Here is a 17504-nt window from a genome sequence, read left to right as displayed (position 1 = left end):
AAGTGTATTTTCCCCCAACATGTCCTAACAAGAGATTGGTCAGATCCACACCATACATTTAAAGCATATTAACGTACCCCAAAGAATCCTGGGAGCTGCATCTTGCCCATCACAGTTCTACAATTCCCAGTACCCTTAACAAATTAAAGTTCCCAGGATATACTCTCCCTCCCTCCCTCCCTCTCTCTCTTGGTGGGGGAAGCCATGTAATTTAGATGTATGGGGGAGATGAGATCTGTGACAGGGGAGGGTTATGTTTGAGACACCCTGCGTTGCTTTCATTTCAAGCATTTCATTTTCTGACCTTAACACAGAGCCCATACTTGGATTCTGTAAGTAAATCATGGGGAATTTCTTGGAAGCTGCCAACTTGTGTCCTTTTAATGCTTCAAATAACAGTGTGTTAAGGAACGAGACATTCTAAAAGCTGTTCAGTGATTTATCTGGCGTTGGTGATAGAAAATCTTGGCAGGATAAATGACTGGCCTTGAGGAAATTAAACGTAAATGCCTTTCAGGTATAAAAGTCAATCATTCAACTGACTCAGAACATTGACACCAAGAATAAACCTCTCTGAATTGCTGGCTAAGATAGCTGCCGAAGCCATTCAAACAATGTTGTCCCTGATGAACCTGAAAGACAAAAATAGAGAAAGAGGCAAGTTGTAAGATATCAACGTCAAAGGATTCCTAAAGCAGGCAGAAAAGTAACCCAAAGCACTTATCTACCAATGTGGTGGATGCCTTGGGAAATGGAACAGACTGACTAACTTTCTGACAGATTCATGGACTGGGATAAGTCTTAAGTACCATTCAAGTGTCTTCTTACTGTGGAGCACCGCAACCCCAGAGTCGTTCGCAACTGGACTTAACTGGGAGGGTCCCTTTACCTTTTCCTGCATGCTGGTATCCTTCCTGCATGCTGAGAACTCATGGAATCCTTCACCCCATTCCTATATGCAGATTCTCATGTGGATAGGCTTACAATTCCCTTTTTGTGTGAAAGCTGCAGCAAATTCCTGATTTAGGAATAGATTTTAAGGGTTTAGGGGATGGATTTTAGGCATCTATCCCCCAAAATAGTTTCAGACTGAGGTTACATAAAAATGCCCAGCCATGTGGGTGTTTTCTCATATACATCAATCATGATAGGGAGAAATAAAAGATAATCTAGTCTAGCCAAATTTCCAAAAATGGGATAATTCATAAAATGTGTATACAGTGGTACCTCTACTTACAAATTTAATGTGTTCCAAACGCACATTTGTAAATAGAAAAAAATTGTAAGTCGAATCCCATAGGAATGCATTGGGAGAAAAAAATCGTAAGTAGAAAAAATCCTATCTAAAAATTCGTAAGTAGAAAAAATCCTATCTAAACCGCATCCAAGATGGCGGACGGAGCTCCATTCGTAAGTAGAAACATTCATAAGTAGAGTTATTCGTAAGTAGAGGTACCACTGTATTGGGTGCCAACCTTCATGAAACCTGGATCTGAGGCTCCTACCACAGTTAAGAGGGAACCTCATGGCTTACAATTAATGCTGATGCAACGCAAAACAGGGAACCATAAGTGGGGAAGCTCCAGCGAGGTGGAGTGCATGACTCTATAGTGCTCCTGAAATCTTGTAACGATGGTTATGATACCTAGATTGCTACATCCATACGAGTTCTCTTTGTCTTATCCCAGCTAATCTGGTGCCTCCTAGACCACAACTCCCATTGCCCTGTGAGGAAGCATAATAATAATAATAATAATAATAATAATAATAATAATATTTATACCCCGCCCATCTGGCCAGGTCCCCACCACCACTCTGGGCGGCTTCCAACACACATTAAAATACATTAAAATATCACAGATTAAAAACTTCCCTAAACAGGGCTGCCTTTAGGTATTTTCTAAATGTCAGGTAGTTGTTTATCTCTCTGACCTCTGATGGGAGGGCCTTCCACAGGGCGGGCGCCACTACCGAGAAGGCCCTCGGCCTGGTTCCCTGTAGCTTTGCTTCTCGCAGTGAGGGAACCGCCAGAAGGCCCTCGGCGCTGGATCTCAGGGCTGAACGATGGGGTATCCTGGACCAAGGCCGTTTAGGGCTTTAAAGGTCAGCACCAACACTTTGAATTGTGCTTGGAAATGTACTGGGAGCCAAAGGCAGTAGTGCCACCACTCTGTACTTGACGAAATTTCAGACGGGAGGGATTTAACAAATAGGTGGGTTTTTGTTGTTTTGTTGTTTTTCACATTGTCCCCAAAAGCCAGCCCTTGATAATTATCTGTTTACTACTCATCCAAAAGATTTCTGACCATGTGCCTCAGAAATCAACCAGCCCCATTATTAAACTGATTAATGGAGTAGCTCCAAGGCTCACTAGCTCACTTGTGCCGTTGCACTGTATTAGCAAATAAGCAATGCTCAAGTTTATACGAGCAGGCAAAACACCAACAGTAATATTCAAGTCTTTATGTCTTCCCAGAAGCACAAGGACACTTCAGCATCCAATTTGGACCATGCCAGCACGAGGAACTTCTGGAGGTGACTATTGCCAGTTGACAATGCTAGATTTTGAGACAAGCAATATTTCTCACTGAGCCGTAGACATGAATCATCTTTGGAATCTAATCTATCCAGTTTTAATTTCAAAGAGAGAGAGAGAGAGAGAGAGAGTAAAATAAGAACAAGACAAAAAGGATTTAATCAGACTTTAATAATAGGATTCTGTAACTAACACGTTAGCATTTGACTAAATGTTGTTTTCATATGTTGTTTCCCACGTACATTTCCTTACCAAACTGAAAAAAAACTTAGTTTTCATACATAACGTAATGATTTTATCGGAGAATGGATAGAAGGAAATAGTCAACTAAGGCAAGAAGTAGGTGATTTTGAGGGCTGCCTGCCTGGCAGAGATCATTAATGGAGCGGAAGGTATACTCCAATTCTGTGCAGGCTTACTCAGTAGTAAACCTTTCTAAACACAGTGGCCAATTCACATGTACATATTTATGCATCTAATGATTTGCAAGAACAGTCGGCACAGTCAGCTGAATAATGGTATAATAACAATAACAATAATTTTATTATTTATACCCTGCCCATCTGGCTGGGTTTTTCCAGCCACTCTGGGTGGCTCCCATCCCGACAGAACACTAAAAACAGAATAGAATAAAACTTCAAACATTAAAAACTTCCCTAAACAGGGCTGCCTTCAGATGTCTTCTAAAAGTCAGATTTATTTCCTTTGACATCTGATGGGAGGGCGTTCCACAGGCAGGCGCCACCACCGAGAAGGCCCTCTGCCTTGTTCCCTATAATCTCACTTCTCGCTGTGAGGGAACCACCAGAAGGCCCTCGGAGCTGGACCTCAGTGTCCAGGCTGAATGATGGGTGTGGAGATGCTCCTTCAGGTATAATGGGCCAAGCAGCAAAGACTGGGATTGACCAAGCCAATCCAGACCTCCCACCAGTGCACCTGTGCTCCATCCAATCCCTGACCCTGCTGTCACACTGCCTTGTCCCTACATTGTCCAGGTAAGTGCCCTTGTCAGGGGTGTGGCTTTGCAGTACTGCCTCCACCATGTCCTGATTACTTGCTCATATTCTGTTGGTTGTTTTTTTTTTCCAGAATAATTCCACAAACTGGAAGTATTGCATGCTTACGGTATCAGTACTAAGCAAGCCAGCCACTGCTGTAAGCAAAAATCAGGTGCGGGGCAACTCACAGATTCCTTTGCAATACTGTAAGGATTTGTATTCTTATTGCTCCATAAGGCATTGCTCCATTTTTATTGTTCCACTAGTCTCATTCAGCCCGTTAAGAAAACGGGCGCCAGAGGTGCGACGGGGCCGCGGCCTTCCCTCCCTTTCTGCACTCGGCCGCGGGGCGCGCTGGGAACGCAATTGAACAAAGCACTCTCCCGTCGTGTCCCGCGGTCGAACGCAGAGAGGGAGGGCAGGCCAGGTAGGGTTGTCAGGAGGAGGAGGAGGCGGACCAAGAGCTGTGGCCCCGGAGCCCGATGCCGCCATCTTGGTCCGCCGCCGCAGGGGAACGGGAGGCAGAGGGTTGAGGGGGGGAGAGAGTGCACACGTCCAGTCCCTGTGTCCGCGGGGCACATGCGCATTAGGGAATACTGGACGCAGACACACAGGGACTTTATTATATAGGACAAAGCAGTTAAAAAACCCAAACAAAACAGAGAAGAATAATAGAATTGTAGAGTTGGAGGGGACCCGGAGGGTCATCTAGTCCAACCCCAAATGAGAAAGTGGGCAGTTTCTACTGCCTCCATCCTCATCCTCCCCATCTGGATGTGGACGTGAAAGGGCAAGGAATGGTGCATGCGCATAGAGAATAAGTTGTGAGTAAGCACAATTTGTGACATTGCACATTATTGCTTCTCATGGGGCATGTCTGGAACCTTAGGTTCCAGTTTCCTGACTTTCTGTAGCTTGAGCAAATATGAAATAATCTTATCTATTATCTTAAAACTAGCAGCGTGGTTATATATATATATGTATATATATATGTATGTGTATATATATATATATATATATATATATATATATATATATATATCCCACTCAATACCCCTAGTATTTCTGATGAATTAAATTCATCATCCCTTCATAACATTTATTGGTTATGGATTTCATTCCTGGAAACTAGTTCCTTGCAAAAGCCTGCAAGCCTGCTAGCAAGACAATATTTTATCTCTCTAGCAAGCACTTTAAAAAAAGAGAAAAAAGTTGTGTCAAAATGCAATTCTTTACTAGGAAAAAGCAAGACAGGAACCGTAAATCTATTTCCGTCAGACCACAAAATTTTAAGCAGTAGGACGACTGACAAATGGGACAATCTGCATTTATTGTAGGAACAGGACTTGAAGTGCAGGATTGATGCTCACACCTAAGAGAAATGTTTGCCATGAATTAATGATAGTTCAGGTTTCCTCTTATGTTTAAGTTGCTTGCTGAAAAATATATGCCTCGGAAGACCTGCTTTAAATTTGGAATTTTGTCACCCACAATATGTGAGAAATGAGTGCATATTCCATTCTGAGCTCAAAGAAATGTGACTTTTTGTTTTGTATCCCCTTGCAATGTCTTCCCTTTATATATAGTCCTAGGTTATGGGTAGGGAACCTGTAGCACTCCAGATGTTGCTGGACTACAACTCCCATCATTCCTGACCAGAGGCCCCCCTCCTCATCCCTCCTGCTCCTGGTACACAGCAGCAATTTCATAGAATCATAGAATCATAGAATCCTAGAGTTGGAAGAGACCACAAGGGCCATCCAGTCCAACCCCCTGCCCTAGCAGGAAACACCATCAAAGCATTCCTGACAGATGGCTGTCAAGCCTCTGCTTAAAGACCTCCAAAGAAGGAGACTCCACCACACTCCTTGGCAGCAAATTCCACTGCCCGAACAGCTCTTACTGTCAGGAAGTTCTTCCTAATGTTTAGGTGGAATTTTCTTTCTTGTAGTTTGAATCCGTTGCTCCGTGTCCGCTTCTCTGGAGCAGCAGAAAACAACCTTTCTCCCTCCTCCATATGACATCCTTTTATATATTTGAACATGGCTATCATATCACCCCTTAACCTTCTCTTCTCCAGGCTAAACATACCCAGCTCCCTAAGCCGTTCCTCATAAGGCATCGTTTCCATCGTTACCTGAAGGTCAGGTAAGTGTCTCTGAGCCATTATACCATTTGCTACATTTTGAAATAGTTTCCTCTAACCAGTTGGGTTACATTTGGGTTGTTACATTTTTCATGCTTCACATTTTATCGTATTTTAAGCACTGAACACCCAAGTCCAAAGTGCAGTTTCCTCAGTGCAGTTTTAATATTCTCCCATTGTAAACAAAAACAAAAAAAACCCTCTGTGAAATTCATTTTGCTGGTGCTATGTAATTTTCCTTTAAGGTAACTACAACTATAGTTCTTCTAAGTTGGCTAAAAACTATTCCACCCCTTTCAGAATAATAATAATAATAATAATAATAATAATAATAATAATAATAATAATGCCACATAAGAATATGGACATAAAATCTTTATGGTAAATTCTGCAAAGGATTCTTGTGTCTTGCCCCATCAGTCCCAGCCAGCACAGCCAAAAGTCAGGAATGACCAGAGTTGCACTCCAGTAACATTGGGAGGAAAATGGTAGACCCAGTATTGCTTATACCAGGAGTAACGAAAGTGAGAGCCTCCAGGTGCTGTTGGGCTCTTTCCTCTTGCCAAGGAATGTCCTCTGACATTGCAACTCATTCAAAAGATACTCTACAAAAGAAAAACCCAGCTTAAAAGAAGTGGAATCCTAATTCCATGTGTGTTCCCCAGTAGGACCAAGGCAACATTTTAACCTGAAATTTCCCTACTCAGGAGAACCTATAAATACAGTGGTACCTCGGTTTACAAACACAATTGGTTCCGGAGGTCTGTACTTAACCTGAAGAGTACTTAACCTGAAGCGAACTTTCCCATTGAAAGTAATGGAAAGCGGATTAATCTGTTCCAGACGGGTCCGCGGAGTACTTGACCTGAAGCGTACTTAACCTGAGGTATGAGTGTAATTGGTTCCGGAAGTCCGTACTTAACCTGAAGCGAACTTTCCCATTGAAAGTAATGGAAAGTGGATTAATCCGTTCCAGACAGGTCCGAGGAGTACTTAAACTGAAAATACTCAAACCGAGGCGTACTTAAACCGAGGTATGACTGTATGTGAAATTCAGATAACCCTATCCCAGTCTGTTACTGCTGGGTCTTCACTACTCTTTCAGGGTTGCATGCACTGACACAGGTTCTATATTAGTTTTTATTTTTTTAAAAATGGGAAAATGAACAGAAACCAACCAATGGCTTGTACCAGCACCTCACTATAATGTGACATCACAGTTGGTGTGATTCATCTCTGAGTTGCAATATCGTCCAACCTGTGTGGCCAGAATACACATGCTCAGGAACCTTCAAATGGAAAGAAGGCGAGAAACTTAAAATAGGAAGAGCAAGTTCCTTACAGAGGGACCTACCACAGCTGCCTGGCAACATACAGTGCTGAGATAATCAAAGCTCCAACAGGACATTATATAACACACGTTTTCAATGTTTTGTTAGAAGAAAACCATACTGAAACTCTGAAAATGCAAGTAGGTGTGTTGGCTTCATCCTAAACTTTTTTGCACAGGGGAAAAGATCGGGGGGTGATGTTGATAGCTGTATAGTGAAGGCACCCCTCTGTTCTCTCAAAACAAACTTTCCACTCCACATCTCCAGGGCCAATTCACTTTTCAGGGCTGTATATCAGCTGGAAGCTATTGTCAAGAGGCACCAGGTGCTTTAAAGAATATCTCTGTGAAATAGAGGATTAGAGGACTGTCATAGAGAGTTTGATAAATTGGGACTCTGCCAATAAGGCAAGGCACCTTGAAAAAGGCTTGGAAAGGTGCTAAGCAAAAGCAGGAAAGGCAAGACATAGATAGCATAAGAGGTAGAAGTGTGAAAACTAGGTTCAACAACAAATTGGAAGGGAAAAAAAATAGCATTGGCCAGATTGGTGACTACAATGTTTTTATTATTATCTACTGCTGATGACCTCAAATAAAAGGGCCATGCAGGGCCTTCTCCCTCAGCTCTGACTTGGATCTACCAAGTCCATCCAGAAGCAGTAGGAGTGAGTGGTGGTTTCTGCCTAATCAATGCTGGATTGGGGATGATGAATTGTTTCAGTTTCAGTATCTCTCTGTTTCTCATTTTTCCGATCTCAAGCTCAATTCTTCACATTTCCATATCAGTTTGAATTTATTTATTTATTTTTTGGGGGGGATAAGTTTTCATGAAAATTCACCAGCATTTTAATGTGAATTTCTCCAATCACATTAAATGGCATCTTACCTGACAAACACATTTCTTGAGCAATTTCCCCCAAGATAATGCATTTTGGTTTGTTGCATTCATTAATGTATGCAATTTGATGAACACTTGCATTTTTCTTTATTACTAGCTGTACCCTGCCACACATTGCAGTGGCTCCTCCTCCCCCCAATCGGTCAGCATATCCCTGTGATTGTTTTGATCCCCCTTCCTGTACCCCCTCCCCCACCCCTTGGTTCATCCTTGTGACTCCCCAACCCTCCACTCTGTATCCCCCTGGTTCATCCCTGTGACTCCCGGCGGGGTCCAGTCTACCTCTGATGGGGGTGGTGGGGTTGTTGGTGTGGCCCGGTCTGTAGGGGAGGAGGCCGGTATCCCAGCCTCCGTTGTGTAGGCGGTGGCGTCGACGTCGGGGTCTGGCGTGTGGTCTGGGCTGGTCCCCGGGGTCTCCGGGGGGGTGGTTCTGGATTGGGCTGGTATTGGGGAGGGCTGGAGGCTGTTGTTGGGAGATCTGTGGGGGGGGGGGCTGGTCTCAGGGTGGGTCGGTGGTGGTGGTGGTGGCATGATCTCCAGGGGGTCTGGGGGGTCTGGGGTGGTCTGGTCTCAGGGCGGTGTGGTCCCTGTCAGTGGAGGCGGAAGGATCTCCGGGGTGTGTGATTCCAGCTCGGCCTGGTCTCAGGGTGGACTATTCTGTGGTGTCAGGGGGCTCTCCGGGGTGGGCAGGGGATGGGGATTGGCCTGGTCTTGGGGCGGCCTGGTCTTTTGTGGGGACGCGATCTCCGTTACAGGCGAGGGCTTTACAGTGGCCCATTCCGTGGCCGGTCCGGGGTGGGGATCAGCCTGGTCTTGGGGTGGGTGTGGTCTATGGGGTGATGTGGTGGGGGGTCGATGGGGTGGGGTTGTGGAAGTATTTTTGTCATGTGTGAGTTAGATGTCCACTGGAGGGCGCAATTTTTTTAAACAAATATTCAGGTTTTTTACCTGTCCTAGGTGAGTTCCATCCAATGTAGGTGTATGGAAACACTCCCGTAGGGGAATGTGAGGTTGTGGCCAAATTTGAGAACGATTGGGTAAGTGGTTTTGGAGAATATTGTGCTTTAACAAACATGGACATATATATATATATATATATATATATATATATATATATATATATATACCGTGTTTCTCCTAAAATAAGACGTGCCTCTAAAATAAGCCATGGCACGATCTTTTAAAGGCAAAAAAAAATAAGACATCCCCCAAAAATAAGACGTGTTGGGGGGGTACCGGTACCTACCCGACCCTGACGTTCGCGGGACCCTCCTGGGCAGGAAATAGCCGCCTCAACCCTGCTGTGAGGCCGTAGCAGGAGACCCGGGAACTCCCCTGCGGAAGAATTGGGCACGCACACAAAAAACAAGTAAGCGGCGGCTGATCCTTCTGGCCCCGATGCCGTCCGACGCCACAAAGGAGCCTCAAATGAAAGGGGGAGCGCGAGCGCTCCAACGCAGCCATTGCTGGAGTTAGCCCCCAGGCGTCTCCAACCGATAAGAAGCTCCGCAGAAAGCCCCCTAGGAGGTCGGAGAAAAGGCAGCTCTCCAGCTGATCGGCGGAGAAGCGCCCGCCCAGGCGATGTAGGGGCGGACTCCAAGCGAAAAGCAGGCACAGCTTCCTGAACGCTCACGGCTTCTCGAGCACTGGCGGGGTGGCCGCGCAGGCAGGGGACTCCCAGCAGCTCGGAGCTGCTGCTGAAGAGAGTGCACACCCTCAGGTGCTGGGGCAAAGTCCCAGCCGCGCCGCGCCGCGCCGCGCCGCGCCGTGTGAAGCCCAGGGACCCGGCAGCGGGCGGCGCACAAAGCCGCAGGACCCAGCAGCAGCAGCCTCAGCCGCGCCGCGCGAAGCCCCAGGACCCGGCAGCGGGATCAGCGGGCGGCGCGTGAAGCCACAGGACCCGGCAGCAGCCTCAGCCGCGCCGCGCTGCGTGAAGCCCCAGGACCCAGCAGTGGGCGGCGCGCAAAGCTGCAGGAGCCGGCAGCAGCCGGCAGCAGCCTCAGCCGTGCCGTGTGAAGCCCTGGGACCCAGCAGCAGGCTCAGCGGGCGGCGCAAGAAAGCCCCGTACCATACTTAATAATGCTGTACCATGCTTACCGGTAATAAAACAAATAAGACATCCCCCGAAAATAAGCTGCAATGTATTTTTTTAGAGGAAAAATAAATATAAGACGTGTCTTATTTTAGGAGAAACACGGTAGCATTATACATTAATTGACCAGAAAACTGCATTGCAAAATTCAAAGAAATGTGAATATTGAAGGGTGGCAGCATTTTCATTCATGTATTGTTTTAGGGACTGCAAATGAGGTCAGCTCACCTTTAAATGCAAAATTAACAGAATCACCCATAGCTGCCAAGTTCTCCCTTTTTTTAAGGGAAATTCCCTTATGCTGAATAGGCTTCCTCGCGAGAAAAGGGAAAACTTGGCAGCTATGGAATCACCATTGCTCTCCATTTCTAGTCTTGGCTACCTCCATCCGTCCTGTCCTTAGAAAAAGGCTGAGAGCTATAGACGGAGTATAGAAGGGAGGTGACTGGGCTACCAAGGAGGATCTGCACTTACCAGTCACAAGTCCCACAGCTGCTAGAACATCCCAAGCTATGGAAGTACAATGGTACCTGGTTCTCTAACGTAATCCATTCCAGAAGTCCATTCAACTTCCAAAACGTTTAGAAATCAAGGTGTGGTTTCCGATTGGCGCAGGCGCAGCGGAAACAATAGCTGAAAGCCGCATCAGACATTTGGCTTCCCAAAATTGTTTGAAAACCAGGACACTTACTTCCAGGTTTTTGGCATTCGGGAGCTGAAACATTCAAGTACCAAGGTGTTCGAGAACCACGGTTCCACTGTCGTGACCTCCATCCCAGCAAGGGGAATAACAGCAGCAGGAATAGCTGTTGGGATAGAGCTGTAAATGGTGTTTTGTTGCCTCAGGTTCTGGAGATAAATAAGGCTTATGTATCAATTTATTTAAACATAAATCAAATTATTCAAGAATATAAATTTTGACTTGGCTTCCCCCACTGTATCATAGAAGCACGCACAAGCTCTCTGAGAAGGCAAGCACATTTTCCTTCAGACCTTTCTTTCAAAATGTCTCCCTTGTAAATAATATTTTTGTCCTGTATCATTTGTCCTCTTCAGTGATATAAATAAATAAAATTACGGCTTGTAGAAGCCAGCTGTAAATCTATGTGAAAATGTTGTGGAGGGTTTTAATTCCTCTGACTGCATTTTATTAGTCATCTAATCTTCTTGCATCTGGTAAAGCTGCGACATAAACTCATATTTTATATGGGTAGAATAGCCATGCCTACGTTAATGACCGAATAAATTGTCACTTTGATGTGTCTGATGTGCAGCTCGCTCACAGCTCTTCAGATAGTACTGCAATCCACTGTAGAGAACATTGCACTGAGGACTACCTCAATTTCTGTGATGGGTGTGGGTTTTTTGGGTTGCCACAAATATCGCTGATTTTCTAGTATTCAGTACCAAAGCCACTTCTGTGGTGTTATGGAGAACTGTTCTGAAGAGGCAGCGTCTGATAAAATTGTTTTAGGGTCCACAAGGAGTGGCGGAGTCTTGCAAACTGTTACACAATTAAGTCAAATGACACATGCCATTTAGACCTGCATTATACCGCTTAGACTAGGTACACACTATACATTTAAAGCACACAGAACCCTTCAAAGAATCCCGGAAACTGTAGATTGCAATGAGTGCTAGGAATTGTAGTAAACTACAGGTCCCTGAATTCTTCGGAGGGGGTGTGCTTTAGATGCATGCTGTCTACAGAGCCATATAGACACATCTGTGCTATTAAAAAGGGACTATGACATGCAACATAGAAATCCCCCATGTGAGGAGGATGCTGGGCCAATCAAGATTCCCACTTGCATGACATTGGCCTACATGGCATAAAGCAATGTGTATGGCGCCGCACACCATGGCTGTAATATGACACCAGCAGAAGTGCAGTCACGTGAATGACACACAGTTATGCAGATCTGCATTGTGAAAACAACATGTTTGCTTTTATAGAAAAATGGCCTTGAGCACGAATGAAGAAATAAATCTTCGCAAGACAAATACCACAAATCCTTGCCAATTTTCAAAATGAATGGTAGGGCCTACATTGATATTTTCCTGCGTTCTATTTGCTACCCACTCATGAAGGCTGGAGCATATCTACTGCAGCAGCAATGAAGCAGCTCAGACTGGGAGCTTATGTAAGTGATGTAGGATTCACCTCTTTCTGGTCCTCGGCCGGGCTGGGAAGCTGCTTCCATGCTCTTCCTTCTCTTCCCATGTAGCCTCATAATTTGACATATGCCTGCCTGTATTGCAAGTGGGAAGAGCCCTCCTGGATTAGCGCAACAGCCCATCTAGTTCAGCATCCACTTCTCACAGTGACCAGACATATGCCTATCTGAGCACAACCTCACACTCTCCACTTGATTCTTGGCAACTCTGACTGTGGAGTGGGAGCATGGTTTTCATGGGGGATGCATGGAGAAAGGAACTAGCTTTTCTTTGCCACTTGGACTGCAAAAGTGGCCTTTAAGCACCTGGCAATCCATGATGAGCGGCTGAAGAGTCCATGTTAAGCTTGGTGGGTTGCTCGGTAGCTACACTCCTCTAGTCCATCCTCTCTGAATCTTGCAATTGAAATGCTATAGTAAATATAAATGTTAACAGAGAAGGAAAAGGAAGTGAGAAGAACAGAAGGTCACCCCCCCCCCCGGATTCAAATTACTCTAAATTTAACTTTGCTGGACCTAAAAAGGACAGGTAGTCAAGAGCTGCAATCTCCCCTGTCCTGCTTCTGACTTCCTTCTCTATCCTCCAGAAACTTCTGGCCAACCCACTCGCACAAATGACTGGTGGGGTGCCTTTGCAATGACAGTCCTCTAGAAACAGAAGGAAAATAATTTCTCAGCTTAAGTTTTTAAATTATTCCCCTGCGGAGCTGAAAGAGACTCTTGTGTCTATTGCAGAACAACCTCCATACAAATTGATAGTGTACTATTCATTCAACCATTTGTTTACTTGCATCTGTTTGGCATCCCCACCATCTCCTAGTCTGGTGAACTAATTAATTCAGAGTGCTTTAATTCTCTCCAATTACACATTTCCGTTTCATGCAAAGAGAGACATTTATCATTATTAATTTTAATGAATGTCATTTATATGTCTTTTGATTGCAATGTAAACACTCATTATGCTTCCCCCCAAAACCCTTTGATACTATTTTTGTGGGGGGGAAGAGTGACAATTTTTAAACAAGTACCATATTCCCTTCCGCAATCTCACTAGTGCAGAGACCCAGTCATGATTTTCAACATATTGGCTAAAAATTTGTTTTTGGTTGTTACCAGATTCACTTGTTATATTGTCCTTGAATTCTTTGCGCCAATTATTCCAGAATCAATTACAGTGTTTTTGAGATATCCAATTTGTGCTTTACAGTTTGTAATGAAACAGAGCAGCATTGTGTTCTAAGGAGACGGATCCTACTAGCAAGTGATATTTTTCTTCATAGAAACCTTGTCATTTGGGAAATTTCCTAGGCCCCAAGACGTTATTAGATGTTCAGTGTTGTAAGTTGATGGATTCCCTTCCAAGTCTTTGCGTGCATTTGCCAAATCTCTAAGTGCCGTGCTGCTGTCATCACACAGGCAAAAAGTGGGTTGGATGAAATAACCTTAAGTTTATTAAACCATGAAGGATAGAGACACTAAGATTGAGCTGGCTTATCCTTGAAATCCCTTGGTACCTGCAAAAGAGAGCATGCCTTGTAAACATCTAAGATAGCTGAAAATCTTGTAACTCTGCAGCATCGTCTTTCTCATAGTCTATAATCAATTTCTCGTATGTGTTGTGTTGTGTTGCTGTTTCTGCAGCAATGAAAAGAAGGAATGATGGGATTCCCTCAATTTTGTTGCTTTTTGCGCCATAGGTTATACTCTTCCCCATGTTCCACTATGACTTATTTCCAATTTTAAACAGAATTTCTACAGTTACCAATTCTAAAAGCAGTACAGGGAACATTTGCTGCTGATTTCACTTAGTTCTGTTCATTCCACAATCTTTTCCTTCAGTCTAGGTTTCTGATGCACGCAAGTGCCTGTGACCATTGATGAAGCATACCACAAAAAGAATATTGGTGACTCCGCCGAGATTTATTTTCTCTCTGTGTGTGTGCTTCATTGTCCATCAACAGCATGGTTTGAAGGGGGTGATGAAAATGAATTGCAGGAACTTGGCGCTGTGTTTGCTGTGGTAAACTACACATGTGTGGTGGTCTCTATCAAGTTCAGAAATGGGAAGCTAACAAATTGCTAACAAATTGCTAACACATTTGGAGCTGTTCTAGAAATCCAGAACTCCAAAAAAGCTGGAAAGAAAGATATGTCTTTCATGAAATGAAGATTTGACACATTTTATTGCATGGCAGAACTGTGGGGTATGCTAGTACAAGGCAAATATTTTTTTAAAAAAAAGTAGTACAAGGAAAAACTTTTTAAAATGTAGTATGAACACGAACAGCTGGGATACAGTGGCCTGTGAGTGCTCCAATTGGAGAACAGCCCTCCAAAGGTTTCACGGGCTTTGAAGACCCTCGAACTCAGGACCAAAGGGAGAAAAGAGTATAAACACGAACAACTGGGAAACAGTGGCCTGTGAGTGCTCCAATTGGAGAACAGCCTTCCAAAGGTTTCACGGGCTTTGAAGACCTTCGAACTCACGACCAAAGGGAGAAAAGAGGAAGGCACGTTTGGCAAACCCTCACCATGATCAACTCTCCCACCTGGAAACCTAATGTACCCAATGTGGAAGGACATGTGGATCCAGAATTAGCTTCCACAGTCACTTACGGACTCCCTGTTAAAACCGTGCTTATGGAAGACAATCTTACTTGGCTACGAGTGATTGCCAAAGAAGAAGACTAACTGTGCATGCACCAGACATTACATTAAAAAAAAATATTTTTAGTTGTAGTGTGCAAGATAAAGTACCATTGCAGATTCATTTTCCACTGAAGCTCACTTTGGCCGTACAATGTCTCCTCCCCACAAAGTACTTAGAGGCCCTGCTCTCTCCATCTCCTATAGACTGATAGAACGACTGCTGATAGTTGAGGGAGGAGCCTGATGGACCTCGTCTTTCAGCAGAGCAGATGGAACAGCCTTGCAATTCCATCACTCTTCCTCTTCCATATTTGTTCAGTAAGGTCCCTGGAAAAATTATAATCCCTCACATCTACTATTATAGCTGAGTCAACATCACATTTGTTCACTATGTCCTTAAGGTAAATGTACCTCAACATCTCTGGGCAGCCACTTCACCCCCCAAAACTTTTGTATATGAAAAATTTATCCTGGTTAGAGGGCAAGCAACACATTTTGTTCCAAACATTTCCTTCAGGAAATATCTGAAAAATAAGATCCAGGGATTCATTTCTGGGAGATATGAAACAAAACACAACGCCCTCCGCAGCTTCCCCACAAAGACACATCTTTTCTTTTTTTAAATTCTTACTTTTACCCCTCATGGTTGTGGACATTGTTTGGATTTTTTAAATAAAAAAAATATTTCTATACTTCCAAACATTATTTTTAACATGTATGTACAGTAGCAAGGTGCTGAACAATATAAAAAATACATCACTGAAAAGTAAATCACATCAATAAAACAGATAAATACTCAACTTAGAATAATAGAATTTTAGACTAGGAAGTGACCCTACGATGCAGGAAAAACAGGTCAAGAATATCTGACAGATGGTCATCCAGCCTCTATTTAAAAACCTCCAATGATGGAGAGTCCAACACCTTCCAAGGTAGTCTGTTTCACTGTCAAACAGCTCTTACTTGACTGGATCACCATTCAGGAAATGATAGGTAAACAAATGTGTTTTAAGCACCTGCTTAGGGTGGTGACTTTTTTACAACCTCATTTCCCTGTATCATAATTTGATGAGCTTTCATTAAAGATTAGATAAAATCTTACTTTCAAAGAGATTTGATTAAAAAAACCTCACGCACAAAATTATTTTAAAAAAATTATTTATCAGGTTTTTTTTTACCATTTTTGAAGTCACTGTAAGCAGATATAAAACTGAACCCAAGTTTAGAGTCACATATATACAGCATTATATAGAGTCATCAAACACACAAGGAAGCTTTTTTTAGCTGCAGTAACAGTATAGATGCCGCTAGAGGACGATGTTTTGCTACCTCTCCTGTAGGTTCTTTTCCCAGCATGCCCAGCAGGGTCTGCTGGCTGAGTTTTGAGGTCCCAAAAAGGGGCTTTTACCTTGTGCAGGTGTGACATTTGTATACCCTATGTTGCTAAGAACACTCCCCATTGTGGAATGTGATGTTGTGTCCAAATTTGATACGAAATATATATAGAATTGTTAATACAATTTTATGAAATGGTAAAACGGCATACAAAAAAAATTAAAACAGTTTGTGCGTAACCTTTTAAAATATTTCAATGGAATATACCTCATTTTAGTCATTAATAGGCAAAAGTTCATCCATTTGTGCTACAGGAAATAATTTTTGAGAGAAAAGTCATCATCCTAATCTGCATAAATGCCAACACTAGAGGACAACACATTCCAAGGGGCAGGTGCCACCACACTGAAAGCCCTGTTCTTTGTGGGAGCTAGACAAGCCTTGGACACATGCAGCACGACTAAGCCTTCAATCAGACAGCACTTCATTTCATTTTCTTGAAATGCTTCCTTACCTGATCATCTCCATCCTTTATGTGATCTTTCACATAACATCAAAGGCACTGCTGGAAATCAAATGGAAGATTAGTGGCCATTTCAACTGCTGAAGAAATCCATTTGCAACCACTCCAAAAAATCATGGGAGTTGTAATTTCATGTGTGTGTGTGTGTGTGTGTGTGTGTGCGCGCGCGCGCAATGCTATCCTGACATGCAGTTCATTACCACCATGCAAAATTTAGCATGTCGTGGTGGTATATCGATCAAAAAGTCTCTGTTCCATAATGCAAGAAGTGCTGCAGTGTAAAAGGAATGCTATAAATCAGGACAGAAGTGCTGTCATTTTAACCACTAAAACTAACACAGTAAATGGCATGTCTGAATCCAGTGTTTCTCGCAAGATGACTGGACAAGGGGTATGTGAGGTAAGGTGGTCCCACCCAAAGACAATCTTGAATCAGATAAACATGCTATTATCAGGACCTTACACTTAGATTTGTATGTTGGCAGCCAGTACAGTTGTCCCAGCTGTGGTGTTGCATGTTGTTGAAATGACACGCCCTTCAACAACCTCTCTGCAGCATTCAACACCATCTTTGGCCAAGCCTTAAGTGTTACCCTACGCAAAGTACATTGCACTACTAATCCATGCCGGAAGTTACCAAAGGCTGAGCTACTAAACTGGGAGAAATACTGTGAAAGTTTGTAGGCTAAGGAGCACAAAATGGAGAGCTCGGTTGGAGGAAAGTTACTAATACCCTCATCTACCCTCAGAAATATATAGAAGGTTACTCCCAGCAATAAAAAAGGAGAAACCTGCTGTTCCTTTTAAGGGATAAAATAGG

This window comes from Zootoca vivipara, chromosome 8 (assembly GCF_963506605.1).
Source record: "Zootoca vivipara chromosome 8, rZooViv1.1, whole genome shotgun sequence".
Taxonomy (NCBI): domain Eukaryota; kingdom Metazoa; phylum Chordata; class Lepidosauria; order Squamata; family Lacertidae; genus Zootoca; species Zootoca vivipara.
This window is presented reverse-complemented; position numbering follows the sequence as displayed.